The sequence below is a fragment of the Heloderma suspectum genome, chromosome 3 (assembly GCF_057233095.1).
Source record: "Heloderma suspectum isolate Gila_16-S chromosome 3, 16-S_ref, whole genome shotgun sequence".
In the NCBI taxonomy this organism is placed as follows: Eukaryota; Metazoa; Chordata; class Lepidosauria; order Squamata; family Helodermatidae; genus Heloderma; species Heloderma suspectum.
Genome location: NC_139460.1, coordinates 45,882,125 through 45,895,288, shown reverse-complemented (window position 1 = coordinate 45,895,288; position 13,164 = coordinate 45,882,125). Strand labels below are relative to the sequence as shown.

The 13,164-nt window shown below is 44.7% G+C and overlaps 1 protein-coding gene across 1 annotated transcript in view; it reads right to left on the bottom strand.

Moving 5' to 3' along the window:
- Positions 1 to 13,164, bottom strand: part of LSAMP (limbic system associated membrane protein) — a 725,808-nt gene that overhangs the window by 605,337 nt on the left and 107,307 nt on the right. The window lies entirely within an intron of this gene.

Here is a 13,164-nt window from a genome sequence, read left to right as displayed (position 1 = left end):
TATCTTAAGGAGCGCCTCCAGCAACACCAGACAGGCCGCTTAACAAGATCAGCCTCGGATGGCCTTCTCTCTGTCCCATCAGCCAGGACAGCTAGACTGGTGGGGACGAGGGAGAGGGCCTTTTCTGTGGTGGCCCCCACTCTGTGGAACTCCCTCCCTAGGGAACTCCGTCATGCCCCCTCTTTAATGAGCTTCCATCATGCATTAAAAATGTGGTTGTTCAGGCAGGCATTTGGGGTGGGTTAGGGTATTTTAAAAAAAAATTATGGTAAAATTTTATTGTTTTAAATTGTTTCATGGTGGGTTGTACATCACCCAGAGTGGCTGGGTGACCAGTCAGATGGGCAATTAATAAATTTAATAAATAAATAAATAAACAAATCTTCGAAGACCACCCTGTGTTTGTCCCCCGCTCCTGAGATGACATTAAAGTTGTCCATGGACATTTTATCGATGTTAGTCCATGGACACTGAGGACTGTCTGCCTGGATATGTGTGTGTTTTCCATGCAGCGAGCATGGATGGGACTGTGAAGTTTGCAGAGCAATCGGGCTGGAGAAGCTACAGTTCTTCAAAGATTCACTTCTTTGAAGATTTGAAGATCTGAAGCTTTGAGGCTTTGAAGATAATGCCTTAATTAAGAAAAAAAAGCCAAAGTGGGGGATAGAGGGGGGTAAAATTTAGTCTCATTTGAAGGGATAGAACAACCCCCTGCTCAGTGCAAGAAGCCTGATTCCCAGGCAGTCTCCCATCCAAGCACTGACCAGGACTAACCCTGCTGAGCTTGAGAGACCAGACAAGCATGTGCACATCCAGCCCTTTGCTTGTTGCTGAGGAAATGGGGAGTGCTGAGGAACCTATGCAAACAGTAGCCGGAAGATGACATGGGGCCATCAAGAGCTGTGATTGGACAAGAGGGAAATACAAACACCACCGTATATGGACAGGCGTGGGAGGGGACTACAACCAGATATGGTAATGAACGTGGAGAATCAGAGCACATTAAGGGGAAATACCAGGATATCAGGGTATTGAAAGCGGTGAAACAGAAGCGGGAAATTCTGGTTCCAATTTGAGGCGGGTACTGCATAGTGTGAAACATGGGTGGTGAAACCTCATTGGAAGCGAAAAAAAAACGTAAGTGTAGATTGGCCCTGAGAAGACCCTTTCCCTGGCAATCACCCGCTACACTTCAGATGACAAAGGAACCTAGAGAAGGGCCTCTAATGAGGATCTTGGAATAACTACAGGCACATGTGGAGACAGGAAATCATCTCTACCTGTAGGTACCCCGATCCTGAGCTGAGAAGGGCTATAAAGTTTAAAGCCAGTACTTTGAACTGAGTCAGGAAACAAATCGAGAGCCAGTGCAGACACTGAAGGACTTGTGATGTGATAGGCTTGTAATGCCAGGTCCCAGTTAGCAAATTAGTAGCTCTCTTCAAAGGTATCTTTGTTCCCATCTCCCTCCTACTGAGCTAAGTTAGAACTAGCTTCCTTTTAATCCCATCATAAATCCTTGTCCACCTTGGTGGGGGGAAAAAACCCTTCAATCAAGGTGCAATCTTATGCATGTTTAGACAGAAAAGAAGTTCTACAACTCCCAGCATTCCCCAGCCAGCATAGTTGGTTGGGGATTACTGGGAGTTGCAGGACTTTTTCTGTCTAAAAATGCATAAATTTGCACCCTCAATTATTCAGATCAAAGCTGAGCTACAAGTTCTTTTTAGAACTTTTTGAGGTTGAAAGTGGGGTCGGGTGGTGGTGGTAAAAGGCTCCATGACCCATGCTCACTTCTGCCATCTGTTTCATGGCCCTGTCAGCAGTGGCAATTGCACTCCCACCTGTTGCATATTCTTACCCTTAAGGTTCCAGAAAGAAGGCAGGAAGCATTGCCCTCACTCTGAATTGGCTTCAGGTGTCATCACATGGCAATGACATAAAGCCAAGTCAATGTAATGGCAATGCTTCCTGCATTCATTCTGGGTTAAAAAAAAATTGAGCAATAAAATAAAATAAAACAATTGTCACCCAGCAGCAGCCAGGAACACAATCACCACCACAAGTTAGTTTGCCCTGTTCGCATCTACCCCAAGCTACTGAAATATTTCCAGATTTTGCCAGCTAAGAACACCATAGTGAAGGGGAGGAGGAAATTCAGCTAGTACAGATCCTACTGTGGAGATTAGCCTAACATGATCAAATTCACCCAAAACAACTTGGGACCAAACTACCTGAAGCACTGTCATGACCATATCATTCTGACTATGCACTAATATCTACGTTAAGGGGTCCTTTTCAAGTACCTACCATTAAGATCTCTTAGGTTGGCATGCACAAGAGATAGGGCCTTCTTGTTGGTGGCCCAGGCTCTAGGGATGGGAGAATTCCGCCACAGATTCCAGTGAGTCCATGGTGGAACGGTCTCCTGCCCCCCTGTCCCCCCATGGAATCCCCCCGGGTTAGAACTTACCTGGGGAGGATGCGGCAGATTCAGTGGCTCCGGCGGCTCTGGTGGCTGGTCTCCTGGCCGGCTGCGGCTGGGCTGCTGCGTCCTTGCAGCTGTGATAGGCTTCGTAAGTATTTACGTAGCCTATCACGGCTAACCGCCCCCCCAAAAAAACCCAGCGTACGCAATTGGCAGCGGCTATGGCGGCCGCCATTTGCGTTCCCTATTTTTCACTGTTCTAGCCTACGTAAATATTTACGTAGACTATTACAGTGAAAAAACGGGGAAGGCAAATAGCGTAGTGGGCACTATTTGCTTTCCTTTTTTCCCGCCGTTCTAGCCTATGTAAATATTTACATAGGCTAGAACAGTAGGAAAAAAAAGGAACGCAAATAGCGCCCGCTACGCTATTTGCCTTCCCCTTTTTTTCGCCGTAATAGCCTACGTAAATATTTACATAGGCTAGAATGGCGAAAAATAGGGAACACAAATGGCGGCCGCCATAGCCGCTGCCATTTGCATACGCTGGTTTTTTTTTGGGGGGGGGGGTTAGAACGGCAAAAAAAAAAGAACGGTGAAAAAAAAAGGAATGCAAATAGTGCCCACTACACTATTTGCCTTCCCCTTTTTTTCGCTGTAATAGCCTACGTAAATATTTATGTAGGCTAGAATGGCAAAAAATAGGGAATGCAAATGGCAGCCGCCATAGCTGCTGCCATTTGCGTATGCCGTTTGTTTTGGGGGGGTTGCCGTGATAGGATATGTAAATACTTACGTAGCCTATCACGGCAGCCTGGCTGGACACAAATGGCGGCCGCTACAGCGACCGCCATTTGCATCCGCAGCAGCCCATCCACGGCCGGAAATCCGGCTGCGGATGGCCCTGGCCGGCTGCTCCATGGAGCTGCTGCGGAGCGGAGCCAGCTGGGCAGGATTCCGGGGGAGAGGACCGGATTGCCTCCCACCCCCCCGTCGAGGATTCTGGGGGGAGGGACAGAGCGCCCCCCCCCACCGTGACAAATTCTGTGAAAAGGTAAGTGAGTTTCATACATCCCTAGGCCCAGCACTGTGGAACTTACTTCCTCTTCATATGTAGGCATTTAGGCAAGCAGAAAAAGGCCTTTCTATTTAAAGATGCCTCCAGTTGAATTTGTAATTAGCTTACATGGTCAAAGAAGCATTGCAAATTATTCTGTATGCTTGCTACTGTGATTGTTATGTCCTGTATATGACTGAACTCTTGTTTGTATGCTGCTTTTTGAGGGTGTAGTCCTGAAAAGTAGCCAAAAACATTTTAAATAAACACACAATACCATCCAAAATAGTCCTTTGAGTCTCATCTATTACCCCTCATCTTCTGTCTCAAAACCACATTCTTTGTTTCCTCTTTGCATTTGGCTTTATGACCAGAAGTTAATTTATTACTCTATCAAATTATGCACTAAATATATAAGCATTTGAGAGACAGTTTCCAAGACTGTAAGTCAAATAAAGTTGTGTGGCACAATGCTCTAGGGAAGCATCGAACCAGCTCTCATGAAGGATGGAAAACATTTACCTCACATATCAATGTGAACTAAGCCAAGGAAAGTGCAGACTGATAAATTCCCTTTTATTGGCTGTGCTAGCATGTGGAGGTGGAGAATTTTTAAAGTCTGGCCATTCTCCTCAGTGTCAAACCCAAGGGCGACATTTGAAATTCTCTGGTGACAGGGAAAGACAGAGACGGAGAACTGTGGCCATGTGTTATCAACCCAGAGGACATGACTGAAGTAGGAAAGACAAAAGATCAAAATGCCGGTGGAGCTCCCTAAATAATTCAAACAGAAACAAATGCCTCACAAAACCGTTTGAAAACAATGCTAGGAATAAATGTGTGAAATGGAACTCTGAGACTATCACAGCTTACTCTGTTTCAAACAGCCGGTGGCAGCTTCCCCACCATCTTTCCTTAGTATGGAATCTCCATCAGGGAGCTGGTACCCAAAAGCTGTTCCCAAGTTTCTGAGCTGCCCCTTGTACCCAGGCAGCTGTTCTTCAGTTTTTGTATCAGGAACAGCAGAATGAAGCTTGGTTCTTCCTATACACAACAGAATAATGGAGATCCACAGCTTCATGGTGCAATTTTATTACAAACCGTGCATACGATGTTTTTCCCCTTCATCTAGTCTGTCCCCACTGTGTACACCAGTTATATTGGCTTCTTTTTCCAGCTAAATTTGGTTTTCATAATCCTTTGTTCTCATCAGTTATCGATAGTACAATCATCGGTAGTACATGCCCTGGTCTCCTCTCGTTTAGACTACTGTAATGCGCTCTATGTGGGGTTACCCTTGAAGACGGTTCGGAAACTGCAGCTGGTACAGAACGCGGCGGCTCACCTGATTAAAGGCAGCCGCCGGCAAGATCACATCACTCCAGTGCTGAAGGAGTTGCACTGGTTACTAGTTGTTTTCCGGGCCAAATTCAAGGTATTGGTTTTGACCTCTAAAACCCTATACAGTTCTGGCTCAGCCTATCTTAAGGAGCGCCTCCAGCAGCACCAGACAGGCCGCTTAACAAGATCAGCCTCGGATGGCCTTCTCTCTGTCCCATCAGCCAGGACAGCTAGACTGGTGGGGACGAGGGAGAGGGCCTTTTCTGTGGTGGCCCCCACTCTGTGGAACTCCCTCCCTAGGGAACTCCGTCATGCCCCCTCTTTAATGAGCTTCCGTCGTGCATTAAAAACGTGGTTGTTCAGGCAGGCATTTGGGGTGGGTTAGGGTATTTTAGAAAATGTTTTTATTGTAGAATTTTATTGTTTTAAACTGTTTTACTGTATGTTGTACATCGCCCAGAGTGGCTGGGTGACCAGCCAGATGGGCGATTAATAAATTTAATAATAATAATAATAAAGTTCTGAAAAAAAATCAACACTGCTTTGGAGAAGGGGTTTACCTCTCTCCTGTCTGATTCATTAACTAGATAACTGTTAATTAAATTCCAGTTATTGATCAAGAAGCAGGAAGGAACCCACCATCACTCTCAGAGCCAAACCACATGTAAATGCAGGAGATCTGTCATTGGATTTCTCAATGTTTTGGAGGAGGTGTGCATGTGCGTCTTTACTATAAAACAAGTACAGAGGTTTTTAAATTTCATTGGAACAGTGGCACTGGGGGAAGGACGGGCATTTAATGCTTCTAAGCTCTGTGTGATGATGTGCCCATATATCCAACCCAGCAGGTCTAACAGCAATTGGGGATTGGGGAGGAGTCTGTAATTTTATATTGCAGAAGCAACACAGAGGGAAATTGTTAAACACCCTCTGCTGCTGTAACCTCCCTCTTCATCCCAATCTCTACATTCTGTCCCCCTCTAAAACTTTACCCTGACTTAGGAACTTACTAGACAGATATGCGTACCTCAGTGAAGCCATAAGCTATGCCGTGCAGGGCCACCCAAGATGGACAGGTCATGGCAGAGAGTTCTGACAAAATGTGGTCCACTGGAGAAGGAAATGGCATCCCACTCCAGTATTCTTGCCAAGAAAACCCCATGGAACGTATCACAAGGCTAAAAGAGATGATGCCGGAAGATGAGCCCCTCAGGTCGGAAGGTGTCCAATATACTACTGGGGAAGAGCAGAGGGTATTTCCAAGTAGCGCCAGAAAGAGTGAAGCGGCTGGGCCAAAGCCGAAAGGACACTCAGCTGTGGATGTGTCTGGTGGTGAAAAGAAAATCCGATGCTGTAAAGAACAATATTGTCTAGGAACCTGGAATGTCAGATCAATGAATCAAGGTAAGCTGGAGGTGGTCAAACATGAGATGGCAAGATTGAACATCGACATCTTGGGAATCAGCGAACTAAAATGGACAAGTATGGGTGAATTTAATTCAGGTGACCATCATATCTACTACTGTGGGCAAGAATCCCTTAGAAGAAATGGAGTAGCACTCATAGTCAACAAAAGGGTGGGAAAAGCAGTTGTTGTTGTTCAGTCGTTCAGTCGTGTCCGACTCTTCGTGACCCCATGGACCATAGCACACCAGGCCTTCCTGTCCTGCGCTCTCTCCCGGAGTGTGCAAAAGTTCATATTCATTGCATCGGTGATGCTATCTAGCCATCTCATCCTCTGCCGTCCCCTTCTCCTTTTGCCTTCAGTCTTTCCCAGCATCAGGGTCTTTTCCAGAGAGTTTTCTCTTCGCATTAGGTGGCCAAAATATTTGAGCTTCAGCTTTAGTATCTGTCCTTCCAGTGAGCACTCAGGGTTGATTTCCTTTAGGATGGACTGATTTGACCTCCTTGCAGTCCAGGGGACTCATAAGGGTCTTCTCCAGCACCACAGTTCGAAAGCATCAATTCTTCGGTGCTCAGCCTTCCTTATAGTCCAGCTCTCACAGCCATACGTTACTACTGGGAAAACCATCGCTTTGATTTGACGGACCTTTGTCGGCAAGGTGATGTCTCTGCTTCTTACTATGCTGTCTAGGTTTGCCATAGCTTTCCTCCCAAGGAGCAAGCGTCTTTTAATTTCATGGCTACAGTCACCATCTGCGGTGATCTTGGAGCCCAAGAAAGTAAAATCTGTCACTGCTTCCATTTCTTCCCCTTCTATATGCGAGGAAGTGATAGGGCCAGATGCCATGATCTTCGTTTTTTTAATGTTGAGTTTCAAACCAGCTTTTGCACTCTCCTCTTTCACCCTCAACAAGAGGCTCTTTAGATCCTCTTCACTTTCTGCCATTAGGGTGGTATCGTCTGCATATCGGAGTTTGTTGATAATTCTCCCAGCAATCTTAATTCTGACCTCTGATTCATCCAACCCGGCATTTCTCATGATGTACTCTGCATATAAGTTAAATAAGCATGGTGACAATATGCAGCCTTGTCGTACTCCTTTCCCAATTTTGAACCACTCGGTTGTTCCTGAGGCCGAAGAAGCTGAGGTTGATTGGTTCTATGAAGACCTACAACACCTTCTAGAACTAACACCAAAAAAAGATGTCCTCTTTATCATAGGGGTTAGAATGCTAAAGTAGGAAGTCAAGAAACCACCGGGATAACAGGCAAGCATGGCCGTGGTGTACAAAATGAAGAAGAAAAAAGGCTAATAGAGTTTTGCCAAGACAACACGCTGATCATAGCAAACACTCTTTTCCAACAGCACAAGAGGCGACTCTACACACGGACATCACCAGATGGTCAATATCGAAATCAGATTGATTATGTCCTTTGCAGCCAAAGATGGAGGAGCTCTATACAGTCAGTAAAAACAAGACCTGGAGCTGACTGTGGCTCAGATCATGAGCTTCTTGTTGCAAAATTTCGGCTTACATTGAAGAATGTAGGGAAAACCACTAAACTGTTCAGGTATGACCTAAATCATATCCCTTATGAATATACAGTGGAGGTGAGGAATAGATTTCAGGGATTAGACCTGATAGACAGAGTGCCTGAGGAACTATGGACAGAGGTCCGTTACATTGTTGAGGAGGCAGCAACGAAATCCGTCCCAAAGAAAAAGAAATGCAAGAAAGCAAAGTGGCTGTCTGAGGAGGCTTTACAAGTTGCTGAGGAAAGAAGGGAAGTGAAAAGCAAGGGAGAAAGGGGAAGATATATCCAACTGAATGCAGAGTTCCAGAGAATAGCAAGGAGAGACAAGAAGGCCCTCTTAAATGAACAATGCAAAGAAATTGAAGAAAACAACAGAATGAGAAAGACTAGAGATCTCTTCAAGAAAATCGGAGATCTCAAGGGAACGTTTTGTGCAAAGACGAGCATGATAAAGGACAAAGAAGGCAGGGACCTAACAGAAGCAGATGAGATTAAGTAGAGGTGGAAAGAATACACAGAAGAACTATACAGGAAAGATCTGAATGTCCCTGATAGCCATGATAGTGCGGTCACTGAACTTGAGCCGGACATCCTCGAGAGTGAAGTCAAGTGGGCCTTAGGAAGCATTGCTAACAACAAAGCTAGCGGAGATGACAGCATTCCAGCTGAGCTATTTAAGATCCTAAAAGACGATGCTGTTAAAGTGCTGCACTCAATATGCCAACAAATTTGGAACACTCCACAGTGGCCACAAGACTGGAAAAGGTCAGTTTACATTCCAATTCCAAAGAAGGGCAACGCCAAAGAGTGTTCAAACTACCGTACAATTGTGCTCATTTCACATGCCAGCAAGGTGATGCTCAAAATCCTACAAGCTAGGCTTCAGCAGTATGTGAACCGAGAACTACCGGAAGTACAAGCTGGGTTTCGAAGAGGCAGAGGAACTAGAGATCAAATCGCCAACATTCGCTGGATCATGGAGAAAGCGAGAGAATTCCAGAAAAACGTCTATTTCTGCTTCACTGACTACACTAAAGCCTTTGATGGTGTGGATCACAACAAACTCTGGCAAATTCTGAAAGAGATGGAAGTACCAGACCACCTTACCTGTCTCCTGAGAAACCTGCACAAGGGTCAAGAAGCAACAGTAAGAACCAGACATGGAACAACTGATTTGTTCAAAATTGGGAAAGGAGTACGACAAGGCTGCATATTGTCACCCTGCTTATTTAACTTATATACAGAGTACATCATGAGAAATGCCAGGTTGGATGAATCACAGGTCGGAATTAAGATTGCCGGGAGAATTATCAACAACCTCAGATACGCAGATGATACCACCCTAATGGCAGAAAGTGAAGAGGATCTAAAGAGCCTCTTGTTGAGGGTGAAAGAGGAGAGTGCAAAAGCTGGTTTGAAACTCAACATTAAAAAAACGAAGATCATGGCATCTGGCCCCATCACTTCCTGGCATATGGAAGGGGAAGAAATGGAAGCAGTGACAGATTTTATTTTCTTGGGCTCCAAGATCACTGCAGATGGTGACTGTAGCCATGAAATTAAAAGACGCTTGCTCCTTGGGAGGAAAGCTATGGCAAACCTAGACAGCATAGTAAGAAGCAGAGACATCACCTTGCCAACAAAGGTCCGTCTAATCAAAGCTATGGTTTTCCCAGTAGTAACGTATGGCTGTGAGAGCTGGACTATAAGGAAGGCTGAGCGCCGAAGAATTGATGCTTTCGAACTGTGGTGCTGGAGAAGACTCTTACGAGTCCCCTGGACTGCAAGGAGGTCCAGTCAATCCATCCTAAAGGAAATCAGCCCTGAGTGCTCCTTGGAAGGACAGATACTGAAGCTGAAGCTCAAATATTTTGGCCACCTAATGCGAAGAGAAAACTCTCTGGAAAAGACCCTGATGCTGGGAAAGATTGAGGGCAAAGGAGAAGGGGACGGCAGAGGATGAGATGGCTAGATAGCATCACGGATGCAATGAATATGGACTTGAGCACGTTCCGGGAGAGAGTGCAGGACAGGAAGGCCTGGTGTGCTATGGTCCATGGGGTCACGAAGAGTCGGACACGACTGAACAACTGAACAACAAGACAGATATGACCTGTACCTCCATGTGGAAAAATCATATAGGAATTAGTCACCATGCAATTTTCCCAAAATTGAGTCCCTCACTCAAAAGCATAAGAAGGAGCAGCAGAAGTAGGAATAAAATCTATGGCCTGAAAGGTCAGTGTAAGCAAAATACATGGAATGAACAACTCGTAATGTGTGGGGAGAAAGGGACCATACTGCATCACTGATATCAGATTGTGGGTATGAAGAAAGGAGGGGCAGGTACACTCTCACTATGCCCCTGTCCACTAACCCACAGAAAAAAAGGCAAATCTGCCCCTTTTTCCCAGAGGGGACGAGTATGCTTCATCGCTGCAGAATTCCATATTGTACAATCTGATAGAAAAATGTTTCTTCCTTTTATCAGAAAGAGAATGGAGGTGGGAGGGAGGGCTGGAAGACGGCATTTACTTTAACCCTTCTGATAAGACAAAGTGTACGCCCATCTGGAAGTTTCTACTTCTCTTTCTTTCAGATGCACAGGCAAGAGCATCTTAAAGTCAGGCTGTAAATCATGTATAACATCTTTATCTTCTCAAAACTGTTCTGCTTCTTATTCCTGCACACACACACACAACAAGGACTTTTGAGATCATCACATTCTAATACTAGTGCTCTGGCAGGAGGTTGGGAGCATTTTTATAGGCACAGCCAAACATCCAGATTAGGCAATCTACAAGCAAGTGTGCCAAAGAGCTGAATTGTTGCAGAACTGAAAACTATGTGGCAAAACTCACACCTCTGGATCTATTGCTATTGGTGATATGCACATTTCATTTTCATTAAAAGAATAAAGGGAAGACCCCAGAGAAGCACCAAGTCTACTAGTGGTATACAACCTTCATCTTCCTACTGCTATTGATTTGTATCCATCATAGCTGGTGAGCACATTTTGATATTCCATTCTGCTGACTTGTTATCACCTTTTCCAAAACAAAAGTTGCAGGTGGACAGAATAATACAATAACACAGGTGGTTTGACTCAGATTTGAGGTTCACTGGCTGACTTAGCTTGATAACAACCACATTACAGGTGAATGACTTAGACAACAACTTTCTACCAAGCAAAGGTAAATTTCTGTTCATAATTCAGAGTGCTGGGCTCTCTTGCAATCCAAGCCAAATTTTATTTGAGTTACAGTTCTTCTCACGTTGCTCAGCCCAGGCATAACAATATTGCTATATTCCTTGTTATTCCATCACTGGGCCTCTATTCAACAAATTCTTACTCTGGGGTGAATCAATGACCAACTTTGCCATCATACATTTACAGTTTTTCTTTTGATCCTTGCATAGCAAGATCCACGTGGAACATAATTGTGTAAAAGGACCGTCCGTCCGTCCGTCCGTCCATCCATCCATCCATCCATCTATCTATCTATCTATCTATCTATCTGAGATACTTCTATCTCACTTAATATGATAAAATCCCTAAGTAGATTTTATGGATTCAGTTCCCCACTGAAAATGCACTGGGTTGATTTTTTAAAGTCTTGGTTAAACCTACTGAAACAAGACTAGGTCCCACTTGATCCTGCTGCATATTGATGAAAGAAAGAAAGAAAGAAAGAAAGAAAGAAAGGGTCTTCACAGAGTGAGGAAAGTAGATGGTGGACTGCATTTTATCTGTAGCATGTAGATATCCAGCCATGTAAGGAAAGATATCATGACAGTGTTAACCTAGTGATGCATCTTCACATCTGCTGAAGCAGCTTGAGGCCAACAACTGTTTAAACAGGTTTCATGGCATGACTGTAAAAGTGCCAGGGCCTTGCTTTATATTTTGTATCACCATATCCCGTTCTGCTGCAACATTTATCATGACAGCTATATTGTAATGAAATGAGCATAGGACCAACTTGTGCAATCATTTGTCACAAGCTGATTACAAAATAAGATGTTGTTTTCCTGTGGATCCAGATACCAGGAATTTGTCTTGATGATGCATTTAGTGTCATTCCACACATACTCCTGCATAACCATGTACATGGTATATAATGCTGTGCAGTGGATATCAGGCTGTGCAGTGGATTAAGCTAAGCATGTCACCTTCCCATTCACTCTTCTAAATCTATTTAATTGCAGGCAAAATGGCTTATATTTTTGTTGGCTGGTTCAGCCATGACAAACTCTTCTTCAGCACATATTCCTTGTTGGGCTGATGTGTTCTCGGTAACCTGGGATGCAAATCCACATCTATTGCATATATCAAATCACACAGGGGTGTGACATGTGTTCACAGATGCAGGCATGTAGTTCACATACAAACTATGTGTGCGTGTTTGAAAGACATAAGACTTTCTGGAACATCTGTGTCACTACAGGACAAGACAACCCAGGACTCCCGTTGAACTGACCTACTTTTACATTCTGTCCTTGGCTCAGATGGGAAGGCAGCAGGACCGGAGGGATGTCAATAGACTCTGTCAATAAACCAAAGCAAGAATTGTGGCTGCTCTCATCTAACACAGTTTAATTTTTAATCCAGCAAAGCAGCAACAAGGACATGGGTGGCAGCGATCCGACAGCAGAGCAAATTGGTTGGGACAGAGTGGATTGATCTATCTGGAAGAAATGAAGACACAGCAGAAGCTTTGCTTTATGAGTGGGGATGGCTTCTGGCCTTTCTTATGTTTGGCCAAGAAAGGCAGGAGCACAACAACAGCAAGGGCATTCTTGCATTTCAGATGCCATATTGTGAATCAAACCTGCTATCCAATAGCCTTTATATCACAGGGAGATCCCTAAAAGCATATACGTTTGTTGACTGCAGCGACGGTGTGCACAGCACAGCTATCAAACATCTGTGAAGGATACAAGACCAAAGCAGTCCACCACACAATGACCCAGTTCACATGTCATGGCCAATTCCTGGGTGGTTTAACCCAGGAATTGGCAGCGCCATATGGGAGCAAGCGAATGCACTGCCTTCTGCCCAGTCACCATGTCCACTTTCAATTAACAACTCAGGAATGCCTCATTCCTGGGTTGTTTCATGTCACATGAACATGGAAACTCTGGGTTGTTTAGTGGTTAAAAAACCCACAGTTAACACAACAACAAACCATGGTCCCCCGTGCTCAAAATTGTCCATGGTTAACAGGGTTGGACAACATGGTCTTATAAGCCCCTTCCAATCCTACTATTCTATGAAACCATGGGTTGTTTGATCATGCAAACTGGGTCAAAGAGTGTTGTTTCACATAGGCCAGCCTCCATCTCTTCTGGTTCTCTCTTTCTGTATCCCTGGTCAGCCTGCTGTTCCTGACCTCCA